Source organism: Otolemur garnettii, unplaced genomic scaffold, assembly GCF_000181295.1.
Source record: "Otolemur garnettii isolate 467f Iridium unplaced genomic scaffold, OtoGar3 scaffold00053, whole genome shotgun sequence".
NCBI classification, from domain to species: domain Eukaryota; kingdom Metazoa; phylum Chordata; class Mammalia; order Primates; family Galagidae; genus Otolemur; species Otolemur garnettii.
The window spans coordinates 8940849-8960584 of NW_003852448.1; the positions used below are offsets into that span (position 1 = coordinate 8940849).

Below are 19736 nucleotides of genomic sequence, written 5' to 3' on the forward strand. Positions count from 1 at the left end.
CTTTTTTTTTTTTTTTTGAGACAGAGCCTCAAGCTATCTCCCTGGGTAGAGTGCCTGGCTTCACAGCTCACAGCAACCTCCAACTCCTGGGCTCAAGCGAGTCTCCTGCCTCAGCCTCCCAAGTAGCTGGGACCACAGGCGCCCACCACAACGCCTAGCTATTTTTTGGTTGCAGCTGTCATTGTTGTTTGGCAGGTCCAGGCTGGATTCGAACCCGCCACCTTAGGTGTATGTGACTGGCGCCTTAGCCACTTGAGCCACAGGCACCGAGCCCCTCAACCCACTTCTAATAGGTTCTCTTTTCTCTGGGATTTTAGTCCTTCTAATCTTTGCTGCTTCTGTAACCATCTGATGCTTTTGAAATGTGAATTTAATTGTTTACCTGGAATTTCTAATTCTTGGTATGAATACTAGCATGCTACAAACTCATCGCCCTACCTTGAAGAAAATTTCATAAGTGTGGTTTAAAAGAGTGATATTTGGTAGAAAAATGACATCAACAAGTGGAAAGACCTGATGATAAAACTGAATTCTTTAACTCCTAATCTATTTTTTATTTTTGGGTAAGGGATTGAATTATTTCTAAGTTAATATAGGAAGACAAATTGAGAGAAGGCCTGATAGGAGGTCACCAAGTGGCTAGTGATTAGCTTAACTTTTTTCCTAGGAAAAAACTTGATTGTAAACTCTAAGTTTCTACAAATAGGCATCAAAATAACAACATTTGGCCAGGTGCAGTGGCTCACACTTGTAATCCCAGCAATCCGGGAGGCTGAGGTAGGTGGATTGCCCTGAGCTCACAGGTTCAAGACTAGCCTGAGCAAGTGTGAGACCCTGGCTCTAAAAATAGCCAGGCGTTGTGGCAGGCACCTCCAGTACCAGCTACTTGGGAGGCTGAGGCAAGAGAATTGCTTGAGTCCAAGAGTTGGAAGTTGTTGTGAGCTGTGATGCCACAGTACTCTACCGAGGGTAACAAAGTGAAACTCTTGTCTCCAAAAAAAAAAAAAAAAATCAACATTTTTTTAGCTGATGGATTATAATTTTTTTCTTGGTGCTTATTTGTGTTTCCTAACTCGTTAATTTTTTGACATTTTACATGTTGTATTCTTACATCCTGGGAAGCATATTAGAGAGATTCAAACACTTTTACTATTTACATTAAAAGTAAAATTTTTAGCTAATCAAAATAATTAAATAAATTATTGCCCCAGGGAGTACACAGTCTATCATTGCCCCAACGATCCTTTGCAAAGAATGAATTTTGGATTTCAGACTTCCCGTCATCATTCACTCATTTCTTTGCCTTCATCTGTCAGTTGATCTTCCTTTCTCTGCATCCTGTGGGATCTTGGCCTTGTAGTGGTAGATTCCAGAGGAATGGTCCACAAAGGAAGACATCCCTTATCCCAATTCAGGGGATACTGGAGGCCTGAGCTTTGGGGCTCAAATAGCCAGTCTTTGTATCTGATTCTAGCTCTTCCAGCTGTGCTGAGCTGATGGTTTGGGGCCAGCATAGAGCCATAACCTCTCTGGTAAGCCATCTCCATTTTAAAGCAAAAAACTGTAAAATTAGAAGAGAGTTAAAAAAATGCAGGACAAAGTCCAAAATACAGCACTATGCAGAGGGTGTGAGGGAGGTGAAGAGAATGTATAAGGAGTGGGTTAAGAAGATAAAACTTAAGTGGGAAGGAGGAAGAGAGGAAGGTTCCAGCTTTAAACAATGATCATTTAAACAATGATTTTCCACATTTTTGCCATACACAGATACTGAGGAGGAGGAGTCTGCAGGGTTCTCAGCAGGGATCCCTGCCACTTATCACTGGAAATCCTGTGATAAGTCTATGGGGAAGGACAGAGAGAGGTCTGTCTGAATGAGGTCAGTCAGTTCCCACTAGTTCACTAGAAATAATGAGAAATTATAGTGCATATTGGATCCCTGGTTGTAGCAGCTCTGGTGAAATGGTGTTAATCAGGAAAGTCTGAACAGATAAGAGGGAATGGATCAGGGCAGAGCATTTGGCTGCATATCAAGGAGTCCCTGGTTCAAGATTCTGTGTCACTTTTTGGCCCTTTTATACTGCCCACTTGCTTGCAACCAATTCTGTTATGTGTTATGTTCAGTGACCCTAGATCTCTCTGGTTCCAACTTCACCACCTTTCCACAGATGGATGCCACTTCCATCTGCTACATGTGGGATTCAGCAAGGGGAAAATAAGAGGGAAAGAAGAGGAGAGAGAAGACATTTCATCCTGCCTTAGAACATTTGCTGCAAAGAGGAGCCTCAACATAAATGTGGATTTTAGTTATGACTTGGTTGTTAATCAGGTATGTTTTGTTTGGAAATGATTTTAATGACAGTATTTCCCTCATGCAAAGGGATAGTTTAAACTAATACCTCCAAATTGTGAGTTAGAATATGATACAGGGAGCTTGTCAGAAGCACATGTCTTCCCTACATCCTCTCCCCAGAGAGTGGTTCAGGAGTTCTCAGGTGGGGCCTATGAACTTTTTTACCTAGCTCTCCCCACCTCACACTACTCCCAAAGGTCTGTTGGGCAGCCAGTCCTAAGTCTTGCTCTTCTAGGTGAATCTGAAGGTTGTTCTAGCTACAAACCTCAATGATTTAATGGAATTACCTTTAGCTTGGAACTAGAAAAGGAATGATGCTGGTCATAAGTAGAGGCAGGCAGGTGTGGAGAGGTGGGGAATAGTAGTAGGTATACTAGGAAGGCGGTGTATAATGACAGAGCACTAGCAAGTGCACATCTTAAGGTGGCGGCAGCCAGGGTGTGGTCTAAACCCTGTGGTCAGAGTTTAGAGTACTTATTAAAGACCAGTAAGCAGGTGGGGGTATAGCTCAGTGGTAGAGCATTTGACTGCAGATCAAGAGGTCCCTGGTTCAAATTCAGGTGCCCCCTACCTATTTTCTTTTCACTCCCTAAACACAATGTTCTGCTTCTAGCTCTTCTTCACCGCAATAATTCATTCTTTCAGGTGGGGAAACTGAGGGCCTCAGCTAGGGCCTCCCCAAGAAGCCTCCCCAGAGAAACCCAATACTCTCAAGACTAAGTCAGTGCTTACAGATTCTGGGGTGAATATTTCTTCTTTCTGTGCCCAGCATCTCAACCCTTTTAATTTCATTTTGGAAATTCATAGTCATCTAAGTGTTGATGGAAGACAAGTACCTGTCTCTGATTCTGGTAAAAAAAAAAAAAAAAGAAGAGGAGGAGGAAGAGGAGGAAGAAGAAGAGGAGGAGGAGGAGGAGGAGGAAGAGGAAGAAGAAGAGGAGGAGGAAGGAAGAAGAAGAAAAGAAGCCAATTATCACCTTCTCTTGGATATTGGTATGTCAGTTGGGTTCTCCAGAGAAAATAGAACCAGTAGGGTGTGTGTGTGTGTGTGTGTGCAGAGAGAGAGATTTTAAGGAATTGCTCCACACAATTGTGGGGGCTGACAAGTCCAGTTTCTGCAGGGCAGGCAAGCAGTCTGGAGATATAGGGAAGAGTTGATGTCGCAGCTTGAATCTAAAGAATCTGGATGCAGAGTTCCTACCTCAGAAGAGGTCTGTCTTTTTCTCTTAATGCTTTCAGCTGATTAGATGAGGCCCGCTACATTTTGGAGGGTAATTTGCTTTACTCAAAGTCTATTGATTTAAATGTTAATCACATCTTTTAAAAAATGCCTTCACAGCAACATCTATATTGGTGTTTGGCTAAACATCTGGGCACCATAGCTTAACCAAGGCGACACATAAAATTAATGAATACAGTTGGTAATGCCAAAAGCTGGGGCAACTATATGGTATATGCCCCTAAACAAGACTAGGAATGTTGAGTGAATCACACATAGAGGTGGGGTGAATCTGGAATTCATTCTGGAAGTGGCAGAGCTCTGGCAATGGCAGTGGGGCCAGCGACTAAAACGAGGGTTCACTGTGGCAGCTGTAGTGGCTCCCTAACCAGGGATGACTGAGGTCCTGGCCACCTGGCTTCTCTTGGGTCCTACCCATTTTTGGATGGCTCTTCAGGCGTTCCTACAAGGCCATCAGCTCCTTGCTATCCTGCCATGATTGCTTTCTGAGTTTTCATTAACCTGAGATGGCTTCTTCTTTACTCAAGGAACCTGGCTGGTCCCATGAATGGGTAACAGGCAAAATATCTGGCCTTATTGGACTTGAGATAATGAAAATGTAGGTAGTTTGGGGGATTGAAATCTGGAAGCTCATATCAAACAGTGGAAAAAGTTGAGTACATTCGAAACTCTGAGATTTTAAGTGGTTTCAGGGCAGATGGCTGATCCTATCACTTTAAAGAAAGCCAAAGAGAAAGCTCAAATGCCACGCCATATGGGCAGAAACACAGGCTTTTCTTCTGACTGTACTGTGAGAATCTCCTTGGCTGTCACTGATTAAGCGAAACAGCTGAAAATGAAAGCAAAGGGCAATCCTATAAGTTGCCAAATTTTAATGTCCATGGAATATACAGCCTTCCCCAGCCTCAGAGCTGAAAATAGGCCAGTAATTAAGAAAGAGTGGAACTTCAGGAATTGCAGTGTGGATTTATGAGAGCGTTTGAGAAATGCAAATTATACCATTTACTAACTCCATCAGATCTCCCAAACTAGCCCCTGTGTCCTCCCTGGAAGCTGATAAGCCCAAATCAAAGGTATTTTTGCAAGACAAGATGGGTCTCTCCACCCCTCATTTTCGGTTGACTTACAGCTCGAGTAAGATCTGAGCTTGACTCTAGGCACAAATTGCTAAGAGGTAAAGACTCACACACCAAAATCATTTCAAAATATCTAAATTATATCAACAAAAATCTCAAGAACATTTGTGGTTATGAATTCCTAGAGTATTTTAGAAAAGTAGGAACGGTATAATTTTATGTCTGAATTTATTATTACAAGTATACCCAATTAACATTGTATTTAAACTATCACAGCCAGAGCAGCTGGGATAAACCTATTTGCTTCATTGGTAGTTGAATTACTTACACCTGAATTCACAGGTGGCCAATTCTAAATGCATTTAGGGGAAGGAAAAGACTCATAAATGTGGAAACTACTGATGTCCTCTACATCTGTGAAACTTCTGGGGGACCATTATTTTGGGGAACATCAGAATATCCCAGAAAAGACTACATCCTGCAACTTGCCATGTTTAACCACCGGCACCATCAGAGAGGGCTTGGGAGGCCTCATTTACTAGCCTTGGTGTGCTGTTCCCACCCATGAAGCCACATGAAGGCTTCATGCAGGGCCTAGAGTGAGAGAAACACCTCTAGCTGGAGGTGGAGGCAGCACAGACAGCCCTGCCCTCAGCTCCCCGACATAACCAGTCTCAAGTAGCTCAAGGGGCTTTGCCAGATCAAGATGCTGGATGACATCTCCACAAGCTTGAGTAGATGAACGTAGGGGAATTTTCTCTGTAGCAAGTGCCTATTATCCTTTCAGCAACAAACAGCTCTGGGACTGCTGCTTTGCCTAGAACCTGTGCTGTCTGTCCTGACCAAAGTCATTTCCAGTCCACCTAGCATAAACTTAGCATGCCTAGCAGCACTCCATCAAGTAGGAAGGCATGTACAGGTCTGACCTGAGCAGGCTTGGAGGGCACGTCTGTGCTAGATACTGTCTGTTGGCACTTAAGTGTCCATTTCCACCCCAGTCTGTATTCTCCCAAGAACTGCATGTGGTGAAAGTATGTTTTCAAAATTGCCTGGCCTCTTGAGTTCAGGACACAATTTAGGTTCTGCTAATAAGAAGTACTTATGCATGATTTGAACTGTGGAAGGGAGGTGGGGTCATGCTTCCATCAGTACAGCCAGAGCCTTGGCAGATTTGTTTCTGTAGCAGCTGAACTCAGCTGGGCTACTGATTAGCCACCTGTTTTGTGGATCTAGGGTGGCTGCAAAGGCTAAAACAGTATCCTGCATCCCAATTGTGGTTGCAGCTGGGTGACTGTGAAACCTGATAATACTCCCTCTGACTTCTTTCTTTCCTCCAGCCCTTCCAAAGAGTTTGCCAGCCCCGCAATTGCTTGCAGTAAATAATACTCTCTGAAAATTCTTGCAGTGGTTCTTGTTTCCTGAAATTGAGCCTGAGTGATACAGCATTTGTTTCCCAAAGTGATTTTAGGATCACTTTAGGTGATCATTTTAGGATCACCTCTTCAAATAGGAATCAGCAATTGGTTGGGTTTGAAGGCACTTGTACCTCATCTCTAGGGAAAATAGAATACTCTGATCTGTGGCAATGAAGTGAAAAATCATTTAAATTAGTGCCAATCACCTGGAATTAAGAGCCTATTGTATCTTGTTGCACTTGTGCTTGAGTTGACCTACTGGAATCAACTGTCATTTGTTAATACTACAAAAATGTCTATGTACATAAACTTGAAAACATAACAGGGAATGAAAAAATTCCTGTAAACACACAACCTCCCAAGGCTCAATCAGGAAGAAATAAAACTCCTGAAAAGACAAATAATGAGCAATGAGATAGAAGTAGTAATTAAAAATATGCCAATAATAAAAGCCCTGGACCAGATGTATTCCCAGCTGAATTTTACCAGACCTACAAAGAAGAGGTAGTATCCAGACTGCAGAAATTATTCCATAGCATTAAGAAGGAAGAACTCCTCTCTATCTCATTCTATGAAGCCAGTATCACCTTGATTCTAAAGGTAGAAAAAGACACAACAAAAACAGAAAACTACAAACCAATATCTCATATGAAGATAAAGGCAAAAACCCTCAAAAAAAAAAAAAGAGCAAATCAAATTCGATAATACATAAAAAAAATACACCATGACCAAGTAGGTTTTGTCCCAGGAATGCAAGGATGGTTTCAACATATATAAATCAATAAATGTGATTTACCACATAAACAAAAGTAAAAACAAACACCATATGTGGTCTGACAATTATGTTCACAAACTCATCCTAGAAAAAGTGCTGCATACTTTATTGCTGAATGTCACCATGGTTACCTTCAAAGTACTCACCTTGAGAAGCTGTGCCCTGATGCCAGTGCTTAGTACACTCTTCAAAGCAATTTTGGAACTCTTTCTCTGTAATGGCCACCAAAGCTGTTGTCATATTACCCTTGATATCCTGAATGTCATCAAAGGTCTTCCTTTCAATATTTACTTTATCTTCAGTTAGAAAATAAAAGTCATTAGGGGCTAGATCAGGACAGCAGGGAGTGTATTCCAGTACAGTTATTTGTTTACTGACTAAAAACTCCCTCACAGTGTTGTGTGGGCTGGTGCATTGTCATGATGCAAGAGTCACGCCTTTCTCATGCTAAGATTTTCAGTTAAAAATTTTCAGGGCAGCACCTGTGGCTCAGTGGGTAGGACACCAGCCCTAATTGTTTCTATCAATTTTTACGCAGGCTGCTATGCTTCTAACAGCAGGTGATGATTTTGATGCATAATTTGACAAATTTTTGCAATGTTTTCTTCAGTTCTAGCCACCCAGATCTCTCTTCATTGGTGGCATTTACATGCGGAGTTCCTTGATAATAATCCTGAATACATGAAGGGAGGGAAGATGGGCACTTCCAACCTATGGGAAGGTCCCTTTTGCCCCTGCAGTCCCCTTTCAACCTATGGGAAGGTCCCTTTTGCCCCTGGTGACCTTCACTGTCCATGACTCCATTCATGTGGACTGTGGGGAACAGTTGTTTTTGTTGTTATTGTAGTTGTTTTGACTGTCCAGCATCTGAATCCTCTTCACAAGTCTTGGGAATCCACAATTACATGAACTTATTGAAACATTTGACTCTGTTTCTTACTAGATAAGCCAGATTCTGTGTTTCCCAGATCTGGTGGCAGAGGCTTGGGTATGCGACCTAAGCTCAGTCACTCAGACTTTGGTCAGCAAGTGAGTGAAATGTGGATGCAAGGAAGAGTTTATAATTCATTCTGGTGGTAGCACAGCTCTGGCATGAACACCAGTGTGAAGAAACTTCTTCACAGAGGTGGCTCTGGCATGAAGTCCCCTTGGACCCTGCCCAATTTTTTTCTCTTTTATTTAAATTTCAAATTAACAGGGCAGGCACAGTGGCTCATGCCTATAATCCTAGCACTTGGGTGGGTGGATTGCCTGAGCTCCCAGGGTTGAGACCAGCCTGAGCAAGAGTGAGACTCCATCTCTAAAAATAGCCAGGCATTGTGGCGGGAGCCTGTAGTCCCAGCTACTTGGGAAGCTGAGGCAAGAGAATCACTTGAGCCCAAGAGTTTGAGGTTGCTGTGAACTATGATGCCACGGCACTCTACTGAGGGCAACAAAGTAAGACTCCATCTCAAAAAAAAAAAAAATTCAAATTAACGTGAAGGAACATATTTTTAGGTTGCATTGTTCTCACTTCCAAGGTAAAGTTCAAGTTGTAGGAGAGCCCCTCACCCAGGGGAATGTGCTGAATACCTTCACATTGTGCACATTAGATAGGATCACACCAAATGCCCTCTATCCTCCCACCAATCTCCCTCCCCTTCCCCTGCCCTCTCCTTCCTCACCCCATCCCTTTGCTAGACTATGTTTGTGTTTTATCATTCACATATTGGTTTATATATTGGTTTCATATTAGTCTTGAGTACATTGTATACTTTTTTTTTCCATTCTAGAGATACTTTATTAAGAAGAATGTGTTTCAACTCCATCCAGGTAAACATAAAAGATGTAAGTTTCCATCTTTTTTTTTTTTTTTTTTGTGACAGAGTCTTACTTTGCCACCCTCAATAGAATGCTATGGCATCACAGCTCACAGCAACCTTCAGCTCTTGGGCTTAGGTGATTCTCTTGCCTCAGTTGGGACTACAGGTGCCCAGCACAAGGCCCAGCAATTTTTTTGTTGTTGCAGTTTTGGCTGGGGCTGGGTTCAAACCTGCCACCCTTGGTATATGGGGCCGGTGCCCTACTCACTGAGCCACAGGCACTGCCCAGTCTCCATCTTTTTATGGTTGAATAGTATTCCATGGTATACATATACCATAATTTGTTAATCCATTCATGGATTGATGGGCATTTGGGTTGCTTCCACAACTTGGCAATTATGAATTGAGCTGCAATAAACATTCTGGTACAAACGTCTTTGTGGTAAAATGATTTTTGTTCTTCTGGGTAGATACCTAGTAATGGGATTGTGGAATCAAATGGAAGGTCAACTTTCAGTTCTTTGAGGATTCTCCATACTTCTTTCCATAAAACTTGTACTAGTTTGCAATCCTACCAGAGTGTAGAAGTGCTCCCTTCTCTCCACATCCATGCCAGTATCTGCAGCTTTGGGACTTTGTGACCCAACTCTTACTGGAGTTGGGTGATATCTCAGAGTGGTTTTGGTTTGCATTTCTCTGATGATTAAAGACAATGATCCTGCACAATTTCTAAGCCTCTGTCTCCAGACTTCCCTTCAAGGGTATGAATTACCTCACAATGCCATGTGACAGAATGTGCATCTACACAGTTGATATTTTTATGTCTATAAACAACACTGCAATGACCAGCCATGTATGTACATCTGTACATATTCATACAAGATAAAGCAAATGCACATATTTAAGTATTTTGATTGCCAAGTAGCCTTCTGGGAAAGGTACATCAATTATAATATATCTCACCAGCCTTGTACAAAAGTACTCTCTAACTTTTAAAGAATTACAGTAATTTTCTTTCTTCTTTTGTTTATTTTTTTGAGACACAGTCTCACTTGTTCACCCTGGGTAGAATACCATGGCATCATAGCCCACAGCAACTGCTAACTCTTGGGCTCAAGCAATCTTCTTTGCCTCAGCCTTCCTACTAGCAGGGACTACAGCCACCCCACTGTCTAGTTTTTCTATTTTTATTAGAGACAGGAGTCTCAATCTTGCTCAGGCTGGTCTTGAACTCCTGAGCTCAAGTGATCCACCTTCTTGGCCTCCCAGAGTGCTAGGATTACAGGTAGGAGCCACCATGCTTGGCCCAAGAATTACCATAATTTTCATATAATAGGAAGGACAATTCAGAGAGATGCCTGCTGTTAAAGCCAAAAGTCTAGTTGGTACAGAACAGGATGGGGAACATTGCTAAGGGAGAAAGGCAGCAGCCCAGGATGGGAGTAGATGGAGCACCAAGGAACTGGGTATGAATTCCACCCTGGAGAAGTAAGTGCTTAAATCCCCCATCCTGGGACTGCATATTTTAAGTTTAGAGGAGAAAAACCAAACTGCTAGAGTAGTTATTACACCAGTGAGTTTACAGGTAATTTTATTTATTTTATTCCTGATACTTAATTGTGTTCTCCAAATTTTCTATTTATTTTTTAGGCAACAAACATTTGTTATGAATCTATAATGTACTCACTAGCCCAGGAGGCACTGACCTGAGATATTTACAAAGAAGTAATATTTCTTCCTCCTCCTCTTCCTTCTTCCCACACTGAACTTGTCTGTGTAATAAGAGTGATTGAATCCCATTCCCTGCAGGTCTTTACCACCATCTTCTGTGTCCCTCTGGGTGTCTGTGACTTGGGCATCCAATGGGTGTTTTAGGTGCTCAGATGAGTTCCTCAGTGGCATCAATTGCCACAGATTATGCCTGCCAGAGAAAAGGTACACATTCTTCAATGTGTCTGGCCTGCTATAAGTCAGGTCCCTGGACAAAGAGAGCAAGACCTTAGTCCCCCACTTAGTGGGGGATTTAGGGGGACCTGGACTTTAGGTCCCCCCCATTGCTAGACTTGGTCCTTATCAGCTTCACTGGCCTGCCAGTGCAGGGCCTCCTGGGAGAGCTGGGACTGTATCTGGGCCCAGCATGGGGACTGCAGCCTTTCAGCATCTGCCCTGGTAACAAGAAAGTCTCTAGAGCATTGGATTTTTAACCTTCCTAATGCCGCAACCCTTTAATACAGTTCCTCATGTTGTGGTGACCCCCGACCATAAAATTATTTTTGTTGCTACTTCATAACTGTAATTTTGCTACTGTTATGAATTGTAATGTAAATATCTGATATGCAGGATGTATTTAGGTGACCCCTGTGAAAGGGTTGTTCAACCCCCAAAGGGGTCGTGACCCACAGGTTGAGAACCACTGCTCTAGAGACTCTGCTGAAACCATGCACTTGGCTACAGGATGAGGGAAGGAGACTGCAGAGGAGTTAGTGAAGAAACTCAAAAGTCCACCCATTGGTTCTGGAGAGGAAAGTGTGGAGACCTCAGGTGGGGACTGAGGAGGGTTCACACAAAGCATAGGGAGGGTGAGCTCATGGCCAGAAAAAGAGTGGTTTGCAGTGAGCTCCATCCATTTGCCAGGTGCCGGGGGCAGAGTAAGAGCAAAGGGAGATCATAGTGCCCTGGAGTGTGTGGGTGGGGCCACAGTGGTTACCAGTGCTGAGTCCAGGCTGTAGGAGAGGGGGTATAGCTCAGGGGTAGAGCATTTGACTGCAGATCAAGAGGTCCCTGGTTCAAATCCAGGTGCCCCCTAGTTATTTTTCTTTTGTGCCCTGAACCAACTGTTGTCTCCAAGCCATGAAAGTTCCCATGAGGAGGGAGGAGAAAAGAGGTGGGCAAGTCCCCTCAGGTGCCCAGATGAGCTCTGCCACCTAACCCTCCTGGGCTGACACTGTCTGTCTCCTGTAGTTTGTGGTGAATGTTTGTTTATTATATGACTGCCCAGTATGGAACCAATTTTAAAGACCCAAAATAATGTAAATGTTGGTGGAAATCACAGCTTTGCAACTGCAGCATCAGACAAATGTACCAAAGCTGGCACCCAAATGCTGATGTGAGGAACCAGGGCAGACACTAAAGTGGACTGGGCACCTGCAAGGCTGGAGACTGATCAGACTTCATCCCGGGGAGGGCGGCAGAACTCTGACCCAGTAGCAGGGCTTGTGGCTAGATGCAGCATCCAACAAGAAGCTCTGAGTTCAGAGCTCATGCATCCAGCTGGGGACGGAAGGAAGAGAATGTACCAGGCAGGGAAGAGGAGGCTTCTGGGCACTCAGATGAGGGGTCAGCAGGACAGGGCAGCACTCATGGTGCTCATGGCCAGTAGAAAGTTAGCTTGCCTGAAGTGAGTCAGCCAGGACATGGGGCCTGACCAGGAACAAACAGGAACTGGTATGGGTGGTTGGAGGGTCTGTTCCCAGGGAAGCAACCATCTTAAATGTATCTGTTAGGGGACTCATTGGAAGTGGGCTTCTGGCTTAGAGGAAGAGCATTTGACTACAGGTCAACAGGTTAGTGACCTGTTTTTTGTGTGTGTGTGACCTTTTAGTGCCAGACTAAAGGTACACAGGGTGCTTCTTGAAAAGGCCTGTCTCATCTGGCCTGTTGAGGCTCAGCATGGAGGTGTGGGTGTAGATGCAGGCAGCAGGCTAGACCATGTCTTGCCTCAGTTGGATTAGTAAAGAGAACCCAAGAACAGCTCTGTGGGACTCAGTCCCAACCCTATCATTAATCAGGTGTGAGCTTGGGCATGTCTCTTAATTATGACCTCTTTTCAAGCCTATAACATAAGGTACCAAGCTAAATTGGTGGTTACCGATTCTCTGGAATCATCTGAGAAGCTTGTTAAAAATAGTCGTTTGGCCCCACTCCCAAGTATTCCAATTCAGAAGGTCTAAGGTGGAGCAAGTGAACATTTATTTTCAAGCACACTCCCCTGCTATCAGCATGGTACACACCAGAAGTTGTGATGGGCAGCCCTGCTGGGGAACCAAGCTTCAGGCTGACCCAGAGGTGTTCCTCAGAAACATCATTGCCTTCTACACTGATGTCCTCAGCCTTGAACTTCTGGGCATAGGCAGAGGATCATAAGGTCTTCATTGAACAATAATGAGATGAGCTTTTAAGGACAGTTTGGAATGTGTGGAATGTGAGTCTAGCTTCCTTTACCTTGAAGGAGTTGATGATTCTAAATCTGTCTGCTAAGAGGAGAGAGAGAAAAGAAGGCTATAGTGTCAGGTCAGTCCCCTGGAAAGCCCCAAGTGACTTCCTCTACTGTCTCATTCCTTACCCTCAGTCCTCAGAGCCTCCAGAATCCTGCTGTTTCCCCACCCCCATCAGGGCTGGGCAGGGGGTAAGTTTCTAGTGGCCCCTGGAACTCCAGGACCTGGAGACACAGAGCCAAAGTCCATGGCCTCTGACCTACAGCCTGGCATGCTGAGCTCAGAAATCTAAGCATTACCCTTTTGGAGGGGCATATAATACTCCTGCTGGTTCAACCACTCCTGTTACAGCCCATGCGTGATGCTGTAGAGAATACAGCAGAAAATGGAGAATTAACCTGGCTCTCCCTCTTGGGGAGCATATGTATCTGTCTGGGAAGATTCTAAACAACCTTGAAAAGGAAGGGCTGGAGGTGAGTAGAACCCAGGGGGCTAGAGAAGGTCTTTCCTTACAAACTTTAGCTTTAAAGTCCATGCAAATCCACTGAGCATTACTGACTCTGCATTTCAGGTATACTTTGGACTCACTTCAGTGTTTAAAAATGATAGGCAGTAGGGGGCACCTGGATTTGAACCAGGGACCTCTTGATCTGCAGTCAAATGCTCTACCCCTGAGCTATACCCCCTAGCTAGAAGAAGAGTGTTATTAACACCATTTATATGTGATGACACACCAAGAACAAGACAGTCTTGCTGGTTGAGATGTCCTAGCCAGGTCTATTTCTCTGATCTCTGGCCTCTCTCCTGTCCTCTTCTTTCCCCACCACTTCTATGTTCACCTGGTTGAGGACACCCTGGTGGACTTCTTTCCTCACCACTTCTTTTTTCTTTTCTTTTCTTTTTGGCCATACAATATTCTTTTTTTTTTTTTTAATTTATTGTTGGGGATTCATTGAGGGTACAAGAAACCAGGTTTCACTGATCTCTCTACTTGTTAGGTAAAGTCCCTCTTACAATCCTGTCTTGCCCCCCAAAGGTGTGGCACACACCAAAACCCCACCTCCTCCCTCCTTCCCTCTTTCTGCTAATTCCTTCCCCACTCCTCCCTCCTTCTTCCTCTCTCTGCTCACCCCTCCCTTTGTCATTAATTGTCCTCATATCAAAATTGAGTACATAGGATTCATGCTTCTCCATTCTTGTGATGCTTTACTAAGAATAATGTGTTCCACTTCCATCCATGTTAATACAAAGGCTGTAAAGTCTCCATTTTTTTTAATGGCTGGATAGTATTCCATGGTATAGATATAACACAGCTTGTTAATCCATTCCTGGGTTGGTGGGCATTTAGGCTGTTTCCACATTTTGTCGATTGTAAATGGAGCTGAAATAAACAGTCTAGTGCAAGTGTCCTTATGATAAAAGGATTTTTTTCTTTCTGGGTAGATGCCCAGTAATGGGATTGCAGGATCAAATGGAAGGTCTAGTTTGAGTTCTTTGACAGTTCTCCATATTTTCTTCCAAAAAGGTTGTGTTAGTTTGCAGTCCCACCAGCAGTGTAAAAGTGTTCCCTTCTCTCCACATCCACACCAGCATCTGCAGTTTTGAGATTTTGTGTTGTGAGCCATTCTCACTGGGGTTAGATGGTATCTCAGGGTAGTTTTGATTTGCATATCTCTAATAATTAGGGATTGTCGCGACCCGTCAGGCTCCTGTGGCCCTGGTCTCAGTGCAGGAAGGAACCAGGCGAGAAGCGGATTAGAAGTACAAGCTTGTGGAAAGCGGGCTAGCCCTTACTTTCCGGGTAGCCCCGAGCAACCTCCGCACCAGCCTTTTATTGAAAGGGAATGATACAGGTGAGGGGAGTAATTAACAATGACTACTTGCTGAGGGCACCCGCTCCTCCTACAAGGAACTCCTGTGGAGGAATGGCCCTAGGTCCACGCCTCAGCTGCAGATCATCTTGTTTGGATGTTGGCATCTCCTACAAGGGATGATGAGCATTTTTTCCTAGGTTTGTTCGCCATTCATCTGTCTTCTATTCATGTCTCTTGCCCATTGATATATGGGATTGATGGCTTTTTTTTCATGTGTATTAATTTGAGTTCTCTATAGATCCTATTATCAAGCTTTGTCTGATTCAAAATATGCAAATATCCTTTCCCATTGTGTAGGTTGTCTATTTGCTTTGATTGTCATCTCCTTAGCTGTATAGAAGCTTTTCAGTTTAATTAAGTTCCATTTGTCTATTCTTGTTGCAGTTGCCATGGCAGTCTTCCTCATAAAGTCTTTCCCCAGGCCAATATCTTCCAGTGTTTTTCCTATACTTTCTTTGAGGATTTTTATTGTTTCATGCCTTAAATTTAAGTCCTTTATCCATCTTGAATCAATTTTTGTGAATGGGGAAAGGTGTGGGTCCAGTTTCAGTCTTTTACATGTGGATATCCAGTTCTCCCAGCACCATTTATTGAATAGGGAGTCTTTCCCTCAAGATATCTTTTTGTTTGCTTTATCGAAGATTAGATGGTTATAAGATGTTAGTTTCATTTCCTGGTTTTCTATTGGATTCCAAATGTCTATGTCTCTATTTTTATGCCAGTACCATGCTGTCTTGACCACTATGGCTTTGTAGTACAGCCTAAAATCTGGTATGGTGATGCCCCCAGCTTTGTTTTTATTACTAAGAATTGCCTTAGCTATAACGGGTTTGGAGTTTTTTTTTTTTTTTTTTGGTTCCATACAAAATGCAGAGTCATTTTTTCCAAATCTTAAAAGTACGATGTTGTATTTTAATAGGGATGGCACTGAATATGTATATTGCTTTGGGAAGTATAGACATTTTAACAACGTTGATTCTTCCCAGCCATGAGCATGGTATGTTCTTCCATTTGTTAATATCCTCTGCTATTTCCTTTCTTAGGGTTTCATAATTTTCTTTATAGAGGTCCTTCACCTCCTTTGTTAGGTATATTCCTAGGTATTTCATTTTCTTTGAAGCTATGGTGAATGGAGTTGTGTCCTTAATTAGCCTCTCATCTTGGCTGTTATTGGCATATACAAAGGCAACTGACTTGTGGACATTGATTTTATATCCTGAGACATTACTGAATTTTTTGATGACTTTCAGGAGTCTTGTGGTTGAGTCTTTGGGGTTTTCTAAGTATAAGATCATATCATCAGCAGAAAGGGAGAGTTTGACCTCCTCTCCATTTGGATGCCCTTTATTTCCTTGTCTTGCCTAATTGTATTGTCTAGAACTTCAAGCACTATGTTGAATAGTAACAGTGACAGAGGATAACCTTGTCTGGTTCCAGTTTGGAGAGGAAAAGCTTTCAGTTTTACTCCATTCAGTAAAATATTAGCTGTGGGTTTGTCATAGATAGCTTCGATCAGTTTCAGAAATGTGCCACCTATGCCTGTACTCTTCATTGTTCTAATTAGAACAGGATGCTGGATTTTATTGAATGCTTTTTCTGCATCTACTGAGAGGATCATATAATCTTTGGTTTTACTTCTGTTGATACAGTGAATAATGTTTATAGACTTGCATATATTAAACCAATCTTGCATCCCTGGGATGAAACCTACTTGATCATGATGTATGATTTTTTTGATGATAAGCTATAATCTATGGGCTAAGATTTTGTTGAGAATTTTTGCATCTGTATTCATTAGTGAAATTGGTCTGAAATTCTTTTTAGTTGGGTCTTTTCCTGGTTTTGGTATCAGAGTGATGTTTGCTTCATAGAAGATGTTGGGGAAGATTCCTTCCTCCTCAATTTTTTGGAATAAATTCTGGAGTATGGGAATAAGCTCTTCCTTGAAGGTTTGATAGAATTCTGATGTGAAGCCATCTGGGCCAGTGCAGTTTTTGGTTAAAAGATTTTTTGTTGTTTCTTTAATCTCAGTGCTTGAAATTGGCCTGTTGTCTCTATGTCTTCCTGCCTCAGTCTAGGGAGAGGGTGTGAGTCCAAATAAAGGGTGTGATTCCAAATATTGATCCATTTCCTTCACATTGTCAAATTTCAGAGCATAGAGTTTCTGGTAGTATTCAGAGATGATTTCTTGTATCTCTGTGGCAAGAGAGATTGTTGTTGTTATTTCCCCTTTATCATTTCTGATTGAGGTCACTAGAGATTTTACCTTTTTATTTCTAGTTAGTCTGGCCAAAAGTTTATCTATTTTATTTATTTTTCTGAAAAAACAACTCCTTGTTTCTTTAATTTTCTGAATGATTCTTTTGTTTTCAATTTCATTGATCTCTGATTTAATTTTGGATATTTCTTTTCTTCTGCTGGGTTTAGGTTTAGATTGTTCTTCTTTTTCCAATTCCATATGATAGCTTGTGAGTTTGTTGACGCACTCTCTTTCTGTTTTTCAAATGTAGGTATCTAAAGCAATAAACTTTCCTCTCAAAACTACTTTTGCAGTATCCTGCAGGTTTTGGTAGCTTGTGTCTTCATTGTTGTTGTGGTCAAGGAAGTTAATGATTTCATCTTTTAATTCTCCCTGCACCCAACTGTCATTCAACATAAGGTTGTTTAACTCCATGCCTTTGTGTAGGGTTGTACGTTTTTGTTGGAGTTGAGTTCCACCTTTAATGTCTTGTGGTCTGAGAAGATACAAGGTAAAATTTCAATTCCTTTGATTCTGTTGAGGTTTGTTTTGTGTCCTAGGATATGATCAATTTTGGAGAATGTTCCATGGGGTGATGAGAAGAATGTATATTCTTTATCCTTGGGATGGAGTGCTCTATATATGTCTATCAAGCTGAGTTGCTCTAGGGTCTCACTTAAGTCCCCGATATCTTTGTTTAACTTCTGTTTAGAGGATCTGTCCAGCTCTGTAAGAGGAGTATTAAAGTCCCCTGTTATTATGGTGTTATAGGATATCATATTGCTCAGACTGAGTAATGTCTGTCTCAAGAATCTGGGAGCATTTCAATTGGGTGCACAAATATTTAGAATTGAAATGTCTTCTTGTATTTTTCCCTTGACCAATATAAAGTGACCATCTTTGTCTTTTTTGACTTCAGTTGCTTTAAATCCACATGTATCTGAAAATAAGACTGCAACTCCTCTTTTCTTCCGGATTCCGTTTGCCTGAAAAATTGTCTCCCAACCCTTAACTTGGAGTTTTAATTTGTCTTTTGAAGCTAGGTGTGTTTCCTATAGACAGCAAATGGATGGATTGTGTTTTTTAATCCAATCAGCCAATCTATGCCTCTTCAGTGGGGAATTCAAGCCATTGACATTTATTGAGATAATTGATAAATGTGGTAGGGTTCTATTCATCTTATTTTGTGAGAGTCCATTTCCATTGCTTAGTTTTATCTTTTGCATCATGGTGAAAGTTAGGTTCTGTACTTTGATTTCTGAGTTCTTACTTTGCTGTTGATCCATTGTGATGGTCAGTGTGTAGAATGGGTTGCAGTATTTCCTGTAGAGCTGACTTTGTTGTGGCAAATTTCCTCAATGTTTGTATATCAGTAAATGATTTGATTTCTTCATCAATTTTAAAGCTTAGCTTAGCAGGATATAGAATTCTGGGCTGGAAATTATTCTGTTTTAAGTAGATTAAGGGTAGATGACCATTGTCTTCTGGCTTGGAAAGTTTCATTAGAGAAGTCTGTAGTCACCCTGATGGATTTGCCCCTGTAGGTCAACTGGCACTTATTCCTGGCAGCTTGAAGAATCTTCTTTTGTCTTAACTTTAGACAGGTTCATCGCAATGTGTCTTGGAGAAGCTCGGTTACAGTTGAGTCGACCTGGGGTCCGATAGCCTTCTGAAAGGAGTGTGTCAGAATCTTTGGTGATATTTGGGAAATTTTCATTTATAATATTCTCAAGTATGGCTTCCATTCCCCTGGGGCATTCTTCTTCCCCTTCTGGGATGCCTATAACTCATATGTTTGAACACTTTATATAGTCCCACAATTCTGACAGCGAACGTTCTGCTTTCTCTCTCTTCTTTTCTGCCTCTTTTACTATCTGAGATATCTCAAGAGCTTTGCCCTCTACCTCTGAGATTCTTTCTTCTGCATGGTCTAATCTGTTGTTGATACTTTCTATTGCATCTTTAAGTTCCTTAATTGGCTGCTTCAGTTCCTTCAGCTCTGCTATATCCTTTCTATATTCTTCATATTGTTCATCTCTTATTTGATTCTGGTTTTGGATTTCCTTTTGGTTATTTTCCATCATTTCCTTCATTTTTTCATCATCTGTATTCTAAATTCCCTTTCTATCATTTCTAACATTTTTTATAGGTAGAATCTTCAGCAGTAGCTATCTCATGGTCCCTTGGGGGAGTTGCTCTGAACTGGTTTTTCATGTTGCCTGGATTTTTCTGCCGGTTCTTCCTCATGAGTGATTTATCTGCTTCTTTGCCTTAATTTTCCTTTGACTTCCTCTTGCTCTTTAAGTTCCTGTGCCTCTGGACTAGGGTTTCAATGAGTCCTTTTGGTACAGGACCAGAAGGATAAGAAGATTGAAGAGCAGGAAGAGAAAAAGCGAAAAAAAAAAAGGAAGATAAAAGAGAAAGGAAAGGGGGTGGGTGAGAGAGAATATTAACAAAGAAAAGAGAGGCAGAGAAAGAGGGAGACAAGAGCAATATAGGTGTACAATAGGGAACTATGACCCTCCTCACCACTTCTTTACTGCTGGGGAGACCCTTAAGATCATCCAGATAATACTCCTTGACAATAACTATTGTTAAGCATCTACTTGGTGTCAGGTGTGCTGGATTGAGGAGCCTATAAGTAGGTGGCAGTACCTTCTCCTGCACTAAAAGAAGGTTCAGAGCCTTTCTCAGGGAATTTATTTAACTATATAGAATAATGTTCATAATAATTTTTTTTTTCTGTAAAGT

General features: G+C 42.1%; 3 non-coding genes across 3 annotated transcripts; 2 read left to right on the plus strand and 1 right to left on the minus strand.

Annotated features, from left to right (window-relative positions):
- The first annotated feature begins 2847 nt into the window (after positions 1–2847).
- On the plus strand, positions 2848–2919 carry TRNAC-GCA. The gene has a single exon. It is a non-coding gene; the product is annotated as a tRNA-Cys (tRNA).
- An 8472-nt stretch (positions 2920–11391) lies between these two features.
- On the plus strand, positions 11392–11463 carry TRNAC-GCA. The gene has a single exon. It is a non-coding gene; the product is annotated as a tRNA-Cys (tRNA).
- A 2023-nt stretch (positions 11464–13486) lies between these two features.
- On the minus strand, positions 13487–13558 carry TRNAC-GCA. Its single transcript has one exon. It is a non-coding gene; the product is annotated as a tRNA-Cys (tRNA).
- Between the last annotated feature and the right edge of the window lie 6178 nt (positions 13559–19736).